Source organism: Parasteatoda tepidariorum, chromosome 1, assembly GCF_982258835.1.
Source record: "Parasteatoda tepidariorum strain Cologne lab strain chromosome 1, Ptep-v5.0, whole genome shotgun sequence".
NCBI classification, from domain to species: Eukaryota; Metazoa; Arthropoda; class Arachnida; order Araneae; family Theridiidae; genus Parasteatoda; species Parasteatoda tepidariorum.
The window spans coordinates 105,633,368-105,647,448 of NC_141755.1; the positions used below are offsets into that span (position 1 = coordinate 105,633,368).

The window sequence follows — 14,081 nt, forward strand, 5'->3', positions numbered from 1 at the left end:
CCCAGTTCTCGTATTTGAATGAAAAGAGTTCGGAAAGTCGCCATTCGCTCTTCGGTAAGGTTCAGTTCTCTCAACCACTTAGGTACTTTTGTGAGGGACGAGCTTAAAACTTGCGTTTGCGAACGGAATCCTTTCGTTCTTCCGTTTGTGTGTGACGCTTAAGGTATCCCCGCCTACGCTCTTTGGCTTTTCCTCGATAAGTTTAGGCCTTGGTATCGTTTTTTTTCCTGCTTCAACTCTGACTTTTGGGACCGTGTCAATCAGTTTGGACCGTCTTTATTTGTGATATTCACCGGAATTGGTATTGAAAACGATCAAGTTTGAAATGTAGGTTAGAATTTCTGATTCTTATTTAAAACAATAAAAACCAAAAATACTGTTCAAATGATGAAATTCTCTTTTATTCACAACTCAAGAAGTATTTATGGGTTCTCTCTGGTCCCATATCTCAAAAATAAACTCACCCACTTAATGCATAACAAAATTAAAGGTGAAAAAAAAAATTCTACAAAAATTATCAAACAGCAGCGGTCGCCAAAGCAACGTATGAGCTCTAATTACTAATACTCTTGATTATTGTAGTTGAAAAGTGAGGACGCCAGGAAATCGAAACCAAGACTCATTTTACTAATAGGTAAAAAAAGCCTTTTCGATTAGAGTTAACACAATGTTCGTCTCAGTTATTATTTCATTCTGTTTTATTGCTCAACTGGATTGCTTAGCGACGGAGTAGGTTTCTCTTGTCGATTACGCAGTTAGAGTATGGTTACATTAAATTTCTTCTACTGTTATGGCAATATTTCTTGGTCTCTTTTTTTGACGATACTAAATATATATAAGTTCATAGCACCCCAAATTTTGATCCAATTTTTTCGAAATGTTATTTACCCCCTTCCCTACTCAAAGGGTTAGGAATCCAAATTTGTAAAAAAAAAGTGTTTATTCAGAGAAAGTGCGTTTTTGTGTCTGATTTCGTATTTTAATGGTAGCATTAATTAGCTTATTTGAAGTCACCTCAGAAGCCATTAAGATTGACACTTACCACCTGAAAATCCGATCATTAGAACGAAAGTTATTCAAGGCAAAATTTTAATTTTGGCAAACAGTACTATGTAATTAAAACATTATCAAGTTTCTTTAACGTTATCTGAATTTTCTAAAAATATTTTATTTTAATAAAAATTGATTGTATTTATTTTAACCTATCTTTTTAGTGGTTTGAGCAACAAAAAAAAACGCACCAGTTTTCTTTTTCTTTTTTTTAATCTGACTTAAATCCGGCAGCCCTTTTCGTCAGATCACTAGCTAAAATAAAGTTATGGCTGAAATTGGTTTTACATGTTTTATGATATATAAACCAATTATTAATAAAGGGCAGAAGAAACAAGTTTTAACTAATTTCTTTACTTAGAATTTTAGAAACCACAGTATGAGGTTTTACTCAAAATGTTGTTGAAATCTTCTTGTTGAAATTTTGTTACTCTTCTTTAACTCTCCAAAACTTTTGGTTTGGAAATCCACTGAAAAAATTATGCAGAGATATGTTTGAATCAAATGTTTGAACGATTAGCCCATTTCAAAGTCTTTTTTTTTTTAAATTGTCGCAATAATTGCACATGCTTGTACACAACATTGAAACATTTACCCCGATGACACTTTGTTTGAATTCTAACCAATTCTTCATTGACTAGTTGTAAATTTAAAGTTGAGAACGATTAAAGATTTTTCAAATGTTCATCCGTGGGCAATGAGCGGTACTTGTTTCAAACAATGTTTATTACTGATTAAAAATAAGTAATTAACACATATTCCTGAACTAAAATGACAAAGAGTAAATATGTAATAAGCGTTAGAGTAATTTTTATTTTTTAACGTTGTGTAGAGCTGTCCATTGCTAACAGAATCGCGGATCACTCAGAACGCATTGCCGCATCATTTGTGGTGCCCACCTCTGCATTAACCCATCAAAAAATTTCATTTGTCTCTTTTCTAAAAAATTTTTTTACAGCCGAAACAAGTATAAGCTAATTTCTGACCTAAAAACCAAAAAAGTGAACTTTGTGTTCGAAAAGTAGCCCATTGTAAAAAACCATTAGCCCTACATTTAACCACCAAAAATTTCTTTACCCAATCCCACAGATAAGAAGTTGTCTCAAAAAAATCTCTAGATGATTTTCCATCCATCGATTTTCTTCCATCGAACATTAGCCAATTAATAAAACGATGTCCCATAAAAAAAATTCGATTGCTAAACAGCAAAAGAAATTAAATAAATAAATAAAATATAGCTAAAACTAAATAATATATAGCTAAGTCTTTGACAACAAGCTCCAAAAATTTGAATTTTAGTTCCATAAGTCTATGGTTGGATATCATTAGCACAATAAAAAATATATCTTGTACTAAAATACGAATTACGATGTAACGAATCAAGCTATATTAAGAAACCTTTCTTTTTTTTTAAAAAAAAACTCATTATTTGAAAACAAGGCATAAAGTAACAAATTGAAGTTCCAGTAACGGGTTAGTAATAATCTTGTTAAAAATGTATATAGAAAAACCCGTAGCGGGTTAGTATAAACCTCAAATTCCAAAAACAAAAACTATCTTCTCCAAAATCAACAACTCTCCGATGTTCCATCAAAATCTCGTGCTTTTGCATTTTTTTAATTTTTATTTATGTGTTTTGTTCCTTTTATTCATTCTTTTATTAGCCGGATATTTTTTTAATATTTTTAGACTTTGTAACGGCAAAATAGCGTTTTGTTATGTTTTAAGAATTCTGAGATTTTTGAAAGCGAAATTTAAAATTTTACCACGTAGAGTTAGCCTATATGAAAATATCGTAAGCTTATAAATACGTCTCAAACTTTTCATCTGAAAACTACTAGCTTATTATTTTTTTTACCACTATAAAAAAAAAGAGTCCCGATGTCTCAGTAGGTAAGACACTGAACTGTCTTTCAAAGAAACTTGGGTTCGATGACAGGGCGGGTTCTTAAAGCCCATACAGTTTCAGATCGATTTCCATTAGATCGTCTGGAAAAATCGGCGTGGAATGCTGACTACATTGCCCCATCATGCCATTAGTCAACGAAATAATTAACCATTAACTTCCATTGCCCCCTCCTGCCTAGAGCAGTTTAGGCTATAGCAGGAATGCTTGCTTTTAACCTGGAAGCCATACAAACTTTGATACCTGATTAAGCTTATTTTTGAACCGAATTTACGAATTCAGTTTGGAACTGTTAGCACACGCGAAATTAATCTTATATTGATCAGCCAAATATTTTCACAGTCTGCGTAGGGACCGAAGGTGTGCGGTATTGGTCCTCGTTAAACTGTTCTATAGTAAAGTGCTCGTCTTCGCGTGAAGGTCGTCGGACTACCGAAGCGGGGGTGCTATCCTCAGAATTGTTTCCCAGACCATCGTCAATAGCCCATTGTGCAGCTCTAGTGTGACGTAAATGAATTACAACAACCACAAATATTTTCAACAGCTCTCCCATTAAGAAAAAAAAAAGCTTCAACAAGAAGTTTTAACTGATTTTTGACCAGGAAAGTATAATTTTGAACAATACGTTTGCCCGTTCATTTTATTTTATAAACTGCATCAAACAGTCGATGCATTTTTGAGTTTATGACCAGGGGTCTGTTTAGAAGAAATTTGGGTCCGTTAACGGACCCTTCACAAAATATCTTTTCATAAAAACGGACCCTTCACAAAATATTTTAACTTAAAAACGGACCTTTCACAAAATAATTTAACTTTTAATCGGACCCTTCACAAATTTGTTTATCTTCATTATTGTTTTGTTAATCAATAAACCCTTCCCAGGAAAGAGGGGGGAGAAAGACAGATGTAAGCGAACTAAATTTTGTCCGGCAGACGCTTCTTCCATTATTTGTCCGAAATGAATATTCTGCGTTCAGCAGTATAGGCTAAATACCAAATATTTGTATGTTGTATCTCTAATTTTGTAGCTGCAATTGCTGTTTATTTTTTAAAATTTAATTTTTTAATTATAATTTTACACTGCTGAGCATAATTTTGTATCTATTTACAATTTAAAAACTCCTTGAAAAAGTTTTTTTGCAATAACGGACCCTATTTGCACAAATTTACAAAAGCGGACCCTGGTTGAAAGAATGTGACTTAACGTTTATTTTATATTCACAAATTATGAGCAATTTTTTCACAATTTTTACAAAAAAACGGATCTTTCACAAAATGTCTGGACAGACCCCTGATGACTATCAATGTTCAACTCCATAGCCATGTAGTTTTGAAACCATCCCAGAAGGCAGGAGAGCTCCTGGATCAAGTATTGGGATAAACTGGCTTTCGTGAAGGATTGTTTGATGAAACTAATCCGAAGCGTAAAACAACTAAAGGAAAAACTCGAAGCATGGAAAGAAAAAGCATGGAAGCCTCTCACATTAAGTCCAACGGCAAGGGAGTTCGAACTCATGTCATCTGCCATCGAGGATATTTTTCGTCACCACTGTTATCTGATGTGAGAGCCAGGAGTAGAATTCTTTAAAACAAGCCTCCTCTGGGATTTGAACCTGGAGCACTCCTTTGGGAGCAGAAGCCCTCTGACTCTTATCGTCCAAGTGAATAATCCTACCCATTGTAGGTTCCAAAAAAAAAAAAAAAAAGATGTGTCAAAAATCGCTCCACACAAAATCTACAAACAAGCGTAACCCGCAATAATCGTTAGCTCACGTACTCCCACAAAGTATTTTCCTTATCTCATCGCTCAAACTAAACGTTTTCTAATAACTAGAGCCCGGATTTTGATGACCTAAAAAATCTCAATTAATGCCCTTAAAAAGTGCAAAAAATGCCCTTACAAACTGCAAAAAATGCCCTTAAAAGTGCAAAAAATGCCCTTAAAAGTGCAAACAATGCCCTTAAAATGCGAAAATTGCGCTAAAAATGCCTTATGACATCACTTAAATAGAAGTAAAAATATTGAACAATGTTTTACTCTTTACAATTATTATGAGTCGTTTCAAAAAATATAAAGCAATGCAATACTTGTTCTACGTTCATTAAAGTTTGAAAAATATGTTTTATATCCTAAAATAACAAAAAAAAAAAGGAAAGTAGATTGACTCCAAAAAATTTTCATTTTGTATCGAAATTTAAATGAATATAACAACTTTCATCTCATAATATTTCTAAATATCAGAATTACAGTGGATTATTAAATTTTTTTTTTAATATTTTGAAATGTAAACGAGCGTCTCTTGTCTGAAAGCAAATTTTTATACCAGGAGAAGCTTCTTTCAACGTCTACTGATGTTATTGGTGCGTACTTGAAAAGGACGGTCACACTTACTGACAATTCTTCTTCAATTTGAACAGATGTTACTTCACCTTTTAATATCCTAGAGATTTTCTTCGTTGTTTGGAAGCCAGTGTAATAATAAAAAGTAATAAAAATTAGAAAAAATAAACAAAAAATTGGAAAAATGCTTTAAAATGCAAAATACGCCCCCAAATTTAAAGAAAATGCCCTATAAATCTAAAAAAATGCTCTAAGGGACAAAAAATGTCCGAAAATGCAAAAAAATGCAAATGTCATCAAAATCCGGGCCTTACTTATATGTAATCCACAATGGCTTAAGTATAGACGTCTTATAGATAACTATGGTAAACGTAATATGGCTAAAACAAGTAGTGGGTCTTAGGAGACGTCTATGAAACAATTATCAAAAAACGTCTCTTAGGTTTCTCGTAGTCGAACATTAGACGTAGGATTTAACCAAAATTAATAGCTTAATGAATAAACACATTTAATAACCACTATTTATGTTTTCATTTTTTTTTCAAACACTAAACGAAATTTTTTTTTAACCTTTCCACCAAAAAAATATGTATATGTTGTAGCTTATTTTTGACCTAGAAATCACAATTAAAATTTACCTCTAAACAATTGCCCTTTGTTTTTTAATAGTTATACCATCCGCTAAAAAATATAAAAATAGTTCAAACTTATTCTTAACCAAAAAACCTCGAATTAGAATTTTCCCTGCAACTTTTAAAGGACATCGTTAACCAATCAAATTTTTCTGTTAGCCTATCACACAAATATCAAAAATGTATTTAGAATTTTATCCATCTCTTTTGAGTTACCCTCTTTATCCCTGTTCTTGTGAATTTTCGAACTTGTGTGCTTTGAAATACTTATATTGTATATTGTAATATTTATTACATACTATATATTATTATGTATTATATTTGATATCTAATTGTTTTTCTTGCAATTTTAGGTTTATTTTTGTAAGAGAGAAGAGAAAGCATGTAATGGCAGCTAAAATGCAACTATTTGCTACTAAGTTCGATGAGAGGTAACTATAGCTACTATTTTAACGAAAAATAGCTATAAAGTGACAATTAACAGAAAAATGACTACTTTAAAAAAATATTAATTTAAAGAATTTATTATTGCCAAACTAGTAAGTTCCGCCATAATATCTAATAAACAAATTTGTCTGAAACTATGAGACTTTAAAAAATCATATGGAAATGGCTAAAAAGCAATGAATAAATTTATAAAAAAAATATACGGAAACAAATTTGAATTTGTATTAAAAGCGTCGTGAGCAATATCAAAAAATGATAATTCAGTTTTTCAATCGCGTGTCGAAATATCATTAATCAAAATCTTTCTGTTAAAAAAAATGAAGTGGGACTGAACTATGATCAGTAAACGACGTCGATTCATTAGTGAATGCCGCAAATAAAATGCGTCAGAATGTCCTTGCTCTATAATTCGAAATTCAGGTGTCTTAATTTCGTACAAAAAATATTGGAATGTGAAAAACTAAGAGGAAATTATCAGAAACCGACATGGATTCGAAATGGATTAGTCGCTAATTAAGCGTGTTAGAATGTGATTATTTTATAACTCAGAATTCGAGTATCGTAATACGTTGAAGGGTACGATTATAACAGAGCAAAAATTTCGAGTGTCGGGTTCTAGATTTGGTTCCTAGGTGGCGTACAAGGTGTATTTAATAAATCTACATGTACACCCCTGATGGCAACCATTTTTATGTACTTTTGAAAGAGTTACATCACAAAAGATATTTTCACGCCACGCAAGTACTTTTTTTGGTATTAGAATATTATATTGTAACAAAGTAATTTTGTTTAAACAAATAAAAATTAGTAACCGAATATGTAAGTGGACACTTTAATTAACATTTCAATAAAAAAAAAGATTAGTTTTGCTAATTAACTAGCATTGTTTTTAACAAATGAAGCTGAAATGGCGTCTTGGGGACAATTGTAACAATAAGTAAAGGGACGATTGTAACAGCTGAAAATAAATAATCTTATGTTTACAAACCATTACTTAACTCTTTAAGAACCACCAATGGTTTCCTATATCATTTATATTATGTTGCATGTGCATTATTTTATTTGTCACCTTTCACAGCATAAATTAAAATTTTTAACCCCTTAAAGTTAAAAGTTTAACCCTTTAGGTTTCTGCTCATAATTATTTTTACTCCTAAAATATCACTTCTATTTTGATCAATAAAAAAACATATCACAACTATGATAATATGTATAATTAACTATGTTTTAGTTGAATTTATGAATTGTTACAATTGACCCCGTAAGTGGGGACAATTGTAACAACTGCACGACTGTCAAAAATTGTTAATAACTAATATAATAATATTTAAAATCAGGTATTTATTTTTTTTCTAGTAGAGGATAGTCTACTTTACTTGTCTGTCAATTAATACTAATAATATATTGGATTTTTTAGTTAAAAATAGTTAAGTAAAAAATGTTACAATTGACCCCTCTCTCCCCTAGAGTTTCAAAAAACAGGATCAAAAAACGATAGATTGAAATAACGTAGATTTACGATCGAAACTTGATTTTTACACGTGAAAATGTGATCACTCAAATTCGAAATTTGCGTTTCGTAATAATATCACATCAAAATATCGGAAATTAAACTAAATCTTTCAAAAATGGCCAACAACAATCAAAATTTGCTGCTAAGGAAATTGGAAAACGTCGATGGTTGATGGAATAAGTATATTGAGGGTTAAAAAAAAGTGATTGCTTTGAAAGGGATAGTTTGACCTTGAACCCATTTTTGGAAGTGGCCAAAAATTGGTACAAAAAAAATTGCGATTTTGCAATGAGACTGTCGCGCATTGAGCGTATAAGAAAGTGATAAATCAAATTCAAAATTCGCCTATCATATTCAAAATGTTGCAATTTCATAAACCACATTGAAATTACGAAAAATGAAAATTCTAACAAATGTTTAATTTAGCTCAATTATATTTTGAAGTTTTGCAAATATAATTTGATAAAATAAATACGCGCACAGAGCAAATGTAGCTACAGAATAAGGAACTGTAACCTAAGCGGATGATTATCCAATGTTTTTAAAATTAAAACAGAAGGAAATTGATTTTTAAAATAATCATGCATTGCTAGCAATAAAATCTTCGCAATACAATAAATTCAGTAAAAAATACAATGTAAATAACTATGACAAATTATGAAAAATATAAATAAAATAGTTACAATCAAATGATATATTTTGCTTATTTCCCTTTCAATGAAAAACCCGATTTTTACAAACATATCATAACCGATAATAAGAAAAAAAAAATCAACACTTAAATGCATGCAGAACTTTTCGAAATTAAACATATTTAAATTTTAATTGTTTAGTCCTTCAGGGTGCAAAATATAAATAAACGGACCACTCTGATAACTTTTGATCTAATGATTAGATCTTCACGTCCTAGGACTAATGGTTCAAGGGGGTGATTTCAAATATGCGACTTAAATAGTGCAGAGGCGATATTTTAAAATACGAAATCAGACACTAAAACGTACTTTCTCTGATTAAACATGCCATTTTTTCCCGACGGAATCGGATTTCTGAACCTCAGAATATAAGGGTTAATCGCAATTTGAAAAATAGCTCGAGAGTTTTTAAAGCGAGTTGAAACTTTTTGCTCACAATTATTAAGGTCGTTCTTTATTGAAAAACTAAAGATTCTAAAAAGAACTGTTCGTAAATATTTATTATTTTATTTAATAATAGTCAGGAGAAAATTTGAATTGTAAGGTATGCTTTTTTACGTCGGTTTAAAAAGAAAGTAATTCAACATGGAAAAATACAAAATTTTGAGCGAAATTGATCAAATAGTTCCTGAGAAATCAAATTTTAAGTAAACGATTTTTTTAAGTAGATTTATCAAGAATCCTAACCCGTATTCGAACTATATGAACTTAAACCAACCTGCAGAACAATTTCATTAAAAAAATAATAAACTTTTTAAAATTAATGAAATTTAAATAGTTAAAAGTTGTTTTAAGGAAAAAGAGCAGTACAAATCATTGGAATGATAGGAAAAAAGTGGGCTGTTTGTATCTTAATGAAAATATATTATAAGAACGCGTATATGCTTAATAATTGAACAAACTCTAATTTTTGTATGCATAAGATGCTTATTGTTTTTTTATATTCTTAAAATAAAGATATAATTATTAAATGAAAAAAAAATATACTGTTATTGTCACTTTAATGATACTACTATTTTTGAGAAACTAAACTGCTGTAATAATTGGTTATAAACTCGTATATATTATAGATTTTATACGATTTTGTTACCATAATACTTCGATTATTAATTTCGATTGAAGCAAATATAATGTATAAATAAAGGGAACTTTATGAACCTTTTTAAAAACAGTATATCAATTTAAAAAATAGTAATTATTTAATCTAATTTCTTATTTTAAAAAAAGGAAGAAAGTTGCAATCTGAAATGAAATAAAAAATATGGGAGAAAAAAAAAAGATCACGAAATTCTAAATTAATTAACCCTGAGCTCCTAGCAATTAACAATATGTCGAAACGAGAATTACGAGTTCTAGCTAATTTCGGACAGATAAATCGCAAGTTGATTTTTTTTTCAGATTAAAGCCCATTTTAAAAATAGTTAACAAATCAAAATATTCATCAAAACACATTTTGGCTAATTTTGAATTGGCAACCACAAGTTTCAAACATTAACATTAGCCCAGTAGGGGAAATCCTTAGGCTATTCTAGCAAAACAAAAATTTTTGTGAGCTAAACCCACCAAAAAAAAGTAGCCAAAATATCACAATTTCGAATTTTGCGTCACATTTATGGTCCTTGTAGTTCTTTAATCCACTTGCCAAAAAGAAATTCTGTCCAAACAAATTTGAACTAAAATATCTGAAAAACAAAAAATTGAATTTTGCTTTAAAGCGTTTTCCAAATTTAAAATAATAATAATTCCTATGTCAGCGACGAACACGTTTTGTTACCCGATGTGCCAAAAACAAGTAATGTCAAAAACAAATTATAACTAGTTAATTATTAAATATCACGAGCTTGAATTTAACCTCCAAATATTAGCCCATCCAAAAAACAATTTCTGGTCTAAATAAATATTTGCTCATTTTTGACCTAGAAACCACTTAATAGAGTTCGCCTCAATTTTAACCTAATGTAGGGAATATCTAGCCTATTGAAAATCGTCGTAAATTCGATCACTGATAAAAAGTCTTTGGATGAAATAAGACAACAGTAAACAAGAAATAACGACAGAACGTGCTGCACATATCAACATCTGTAAGACTACCTAACAATAAAATAAATTATCTGCACTATCATGTAGATTAGCTTGACTTATATGTGCAGTGCACTAAAAAAAAACCATTTTGAATAACTTTTGTTGTAATGATCTTATTTTTACGCACTACAACTCTATTTTAATGGTTTGAGAGGGGGATTTATTCCTAAAATTTATTCGCGATTTCTCAGAAACTATTCGTCCAATTTCGCTGAAATTCGGTACTTTTTCAGTCGGTTATTTAAAATTACATTCTTTAAAATGATGCAAAAGTTTGGAAAGCATGTATTTCAATTTTTATTTTTATCTTTTATGAAATAAAATAATTAAAAATAATAAATACTTCCTTAAAGCAATTTTTTGCATGGTTACAATCTTTTGATGAACGAATTTCATAATTATGCTCAAAACCTTTCAATTCGCTTAAAAAGTTCTCGAAATATAGCAAAAAACACAAAAAAAGTCTAAATACCATTAAAGTGTCCAAACTTCGGACAGGTCTCCTGAGCAACCTATTGGAACCATATCACCCAGATTGCGATTGCGACTACCACCTATATTTTGTGGATCAGAAATCCGAATCCCCCGAAAAAAACGTATGTTTATTCAGAGGTAGTACGATTTGTGTCTGCTTTCGTAACTTAAAATATTGTCTACATTAATTAATTAGCATATTAGTATTTACCCCCCTCGAACCATTAAGATTGAGTATTAGAACGTGAAGATTCAATCATTAGATAAAAAGTTATTCAAATTAAGTCGGTTCTTTTTTTTTTCGCACTGTAAATTGATGAACCGTTTATTTTAATGGGAAAAAAACATATTTTCTTAGTAATTTTTTATATACTTCAGTTGATATAAAAAAAAATAATTTTGAATTCATTTTTGAAATGAGAGTATTAAACGCTTCACAGAATTGCACATATTCGAAATTTTTATCATTTCTTAATAAATATGCACTGTCGATAAAGTCATGAAAAGTTGAAATTGTTTACTGAAAAAATTCGTGAAAAACTGTTTAGAATAACAAACTGGCTCATGTAAACATGAAAAAATATTGCATAATTATTCCAAATTATTTAATTATTCCAAATTATTATTCCAAATTAATAAATATTGCATTTTTAAAACGCCCATTTTTTTCTTTTATTCAAAAATATTTGGTTGTAAATATAAACTCTCCAACAAAGTTCGCCTCGTAAAAGACGTGAAACAGTGACTACATTTCAAAAATAGTTCGTAGTCACTGCATTTAAAAATAAAGTAATTGTAGTTAATTACATTTGTAATACAGTAGAGTCATAGTTGTAGTTAACTACAATAACAATGCAGTTTTTCAGACCACTGCCCGCGCCATAAAAAAAGTTCTGTCTGAACAAGTTTTAACAGATTTATGATCTGCAAAAAAAAAGTTTGAATTTAACCGCCTTATAATTTTTGACCTTTAATATAAAATTTCTGGCCGCTGCCTTCAACTGGTACGAACCGAAAGGATCAATTACAGGACTGTGCACCAACGTTATTAATTAACCTAAGATAATTTTCAACCATTAGTGTAACCGTTGCATGTTAAAATAGTTATGATGTATTTGGAGAGTGAATCTGAGGACAGTGAATTTATTATCCCTCTATCGGAAGATGATAGTTCTGTGAAAACTATTTACCAAATATTTTTATTTAAGTTTAATAATTATTTTATGCAAATATTTATCATACACACTTTAATGCAATAGAGTTCATAAATATGTTATCACGGTGTATTTTGTCAAGATAAAACTTCGGTGCATTGCAGGGAAAATTGGAGATCAGTGGTCGGGACGTCACATATCACACCAACAATACGTCAAGTGAAAAACTGCTTGAGAACAAAAATATTATGCATTTTTGATTTTAAGGTAGAACATATATTAATTTTCAGCAATAAAAGAAATGCTTCTTTTTGGGTCGGAAATTCGAAGTAAAAAGAATCCGACTACCCACAGCATGCATGCAGCGTGAGGGAAAGATAAACCGAAAAGCAATGCTATGTTTAATGACAATTTATTTTTAAAGATCAGTCTGTCTTAAAATATTAAAAATAATTAAACAAGGCAATCACAATCCGCCTTTTCAAAACGTGTGAAAGACTTACTTGCACCATCGCTTATACAGTCTGTCTATGAAAAGAACTCCCCTCGCCATTCGTCTGGAGCAGAGACGGTGACAAAGTTTAACTATTTCAAGTAGGAATGTTGTGTCAATATTTAAGAAAGGTTTGGTGAGAGAAAGGAAATCAGAGGAGAAAAGCACCCTCTTGTGATAAACTATTTCTGTTTTTTTTCTTCTTCTGGTTTCCATAGCAGTAGACTGCTTTAGACTTTGTCCTAATGTGATTTTTTAAACAGACAAACTATAAGTTGCTGTCTCGTTTCTACCTGCTCCCGTGATCTTTTACACCATGCACACATTCGTTTTGTTAAATATAAGTGTCGTTAATTTTTCAATAAATTTTTATTGAATTTATTATTTGAAATACTATGCCACATTTGTTCTCCCATAATTTTCTTTGCAATTTTTACAGAACAAGTTGTGGAATTTTTTTCCTGTTAGGAGAGAGTACGTTACAAACTGATCAATTTTCTGGCAATTTTTAAAATATTTTAAATTGCAATAAATTTATAGGAAATCGGTAACTTTCATTTGATTAATAGAAATTTTCGTTTACTTGGCCGCTGAAAATGGCCAACACAAGATTTTCTGAATTTAAATATCGATTTTAGAAAATCGATATCCCAATAAATGTTTCGTTATCGCTCCGCAAATAAAGATATAATAATATTTAAAAACTATAATAATAAATATATTAAAAGATATAATAATAATATTCAAAATTAATTTTAGCTAGTTTTCGACGAAAAAAATTTTTTAATTTGACTCCAAATTTAAGCCCAGCTTACGACATTGTTAAATCATACAAGATATTCGTTTGCCAATTTGTCTAAAAAGTTTTGGATTGAAAAAATTTTAACTATGTTTTGACTTAGAAAAAAAATCTTTTTTACTTCCAAACAGTAGCCCGTTATACACAGTCCAGTCACATTAATGTGACCACCACCTACTTTCGACGTCAACGTAAAATAACCAATCACAGAGTGCAGGTGGCAGCACATTACAGTGTTTTGTATATATTGGATGTCCTACGGCATCGGAAAACATTTCAATCGTTGGCGCAATGCAGAAACGTAGCGATTTATCCGACGTCCAAAAGGGCATGATTATTGGCTTTCGGGTCAAGGGTGGAAGCATTTCGGAAACGGCTAATTTTGTGAACTGTTCGCGTGCCGCCATGGTAAAAGTATACAGTGCATGGCAAAATGGCACTTTTCAAAATAGGCGTCGTGGCACATGTGGTGCACCACGGGTTATAGATGACAGAGGC

The 14,081-nt window shown here is 30.6% G+C and overlaps 1 long non-coding RNA gene across 1 annotated transcript in view; it reads left to right on the forward strand.

Moving 5' to 3' along the window:
• LOC147816673 (uncharacterized) overlaps positions 1-14,081 on the forward strand; it is a 96,361-nt gene that overhangs the window by 6,224 nt on the left and 76,056 nt on the right. The window contains exon 2 of the long non-coding RNA XR_015428716.1: positions 6,283-6,360. This is a non-coding gene — a long non-coding RNA (uncharacterized LOC147816673). The remainder of the gene's footprint in view (positions 1-6,282; positions 6,361-14,081) is intronic.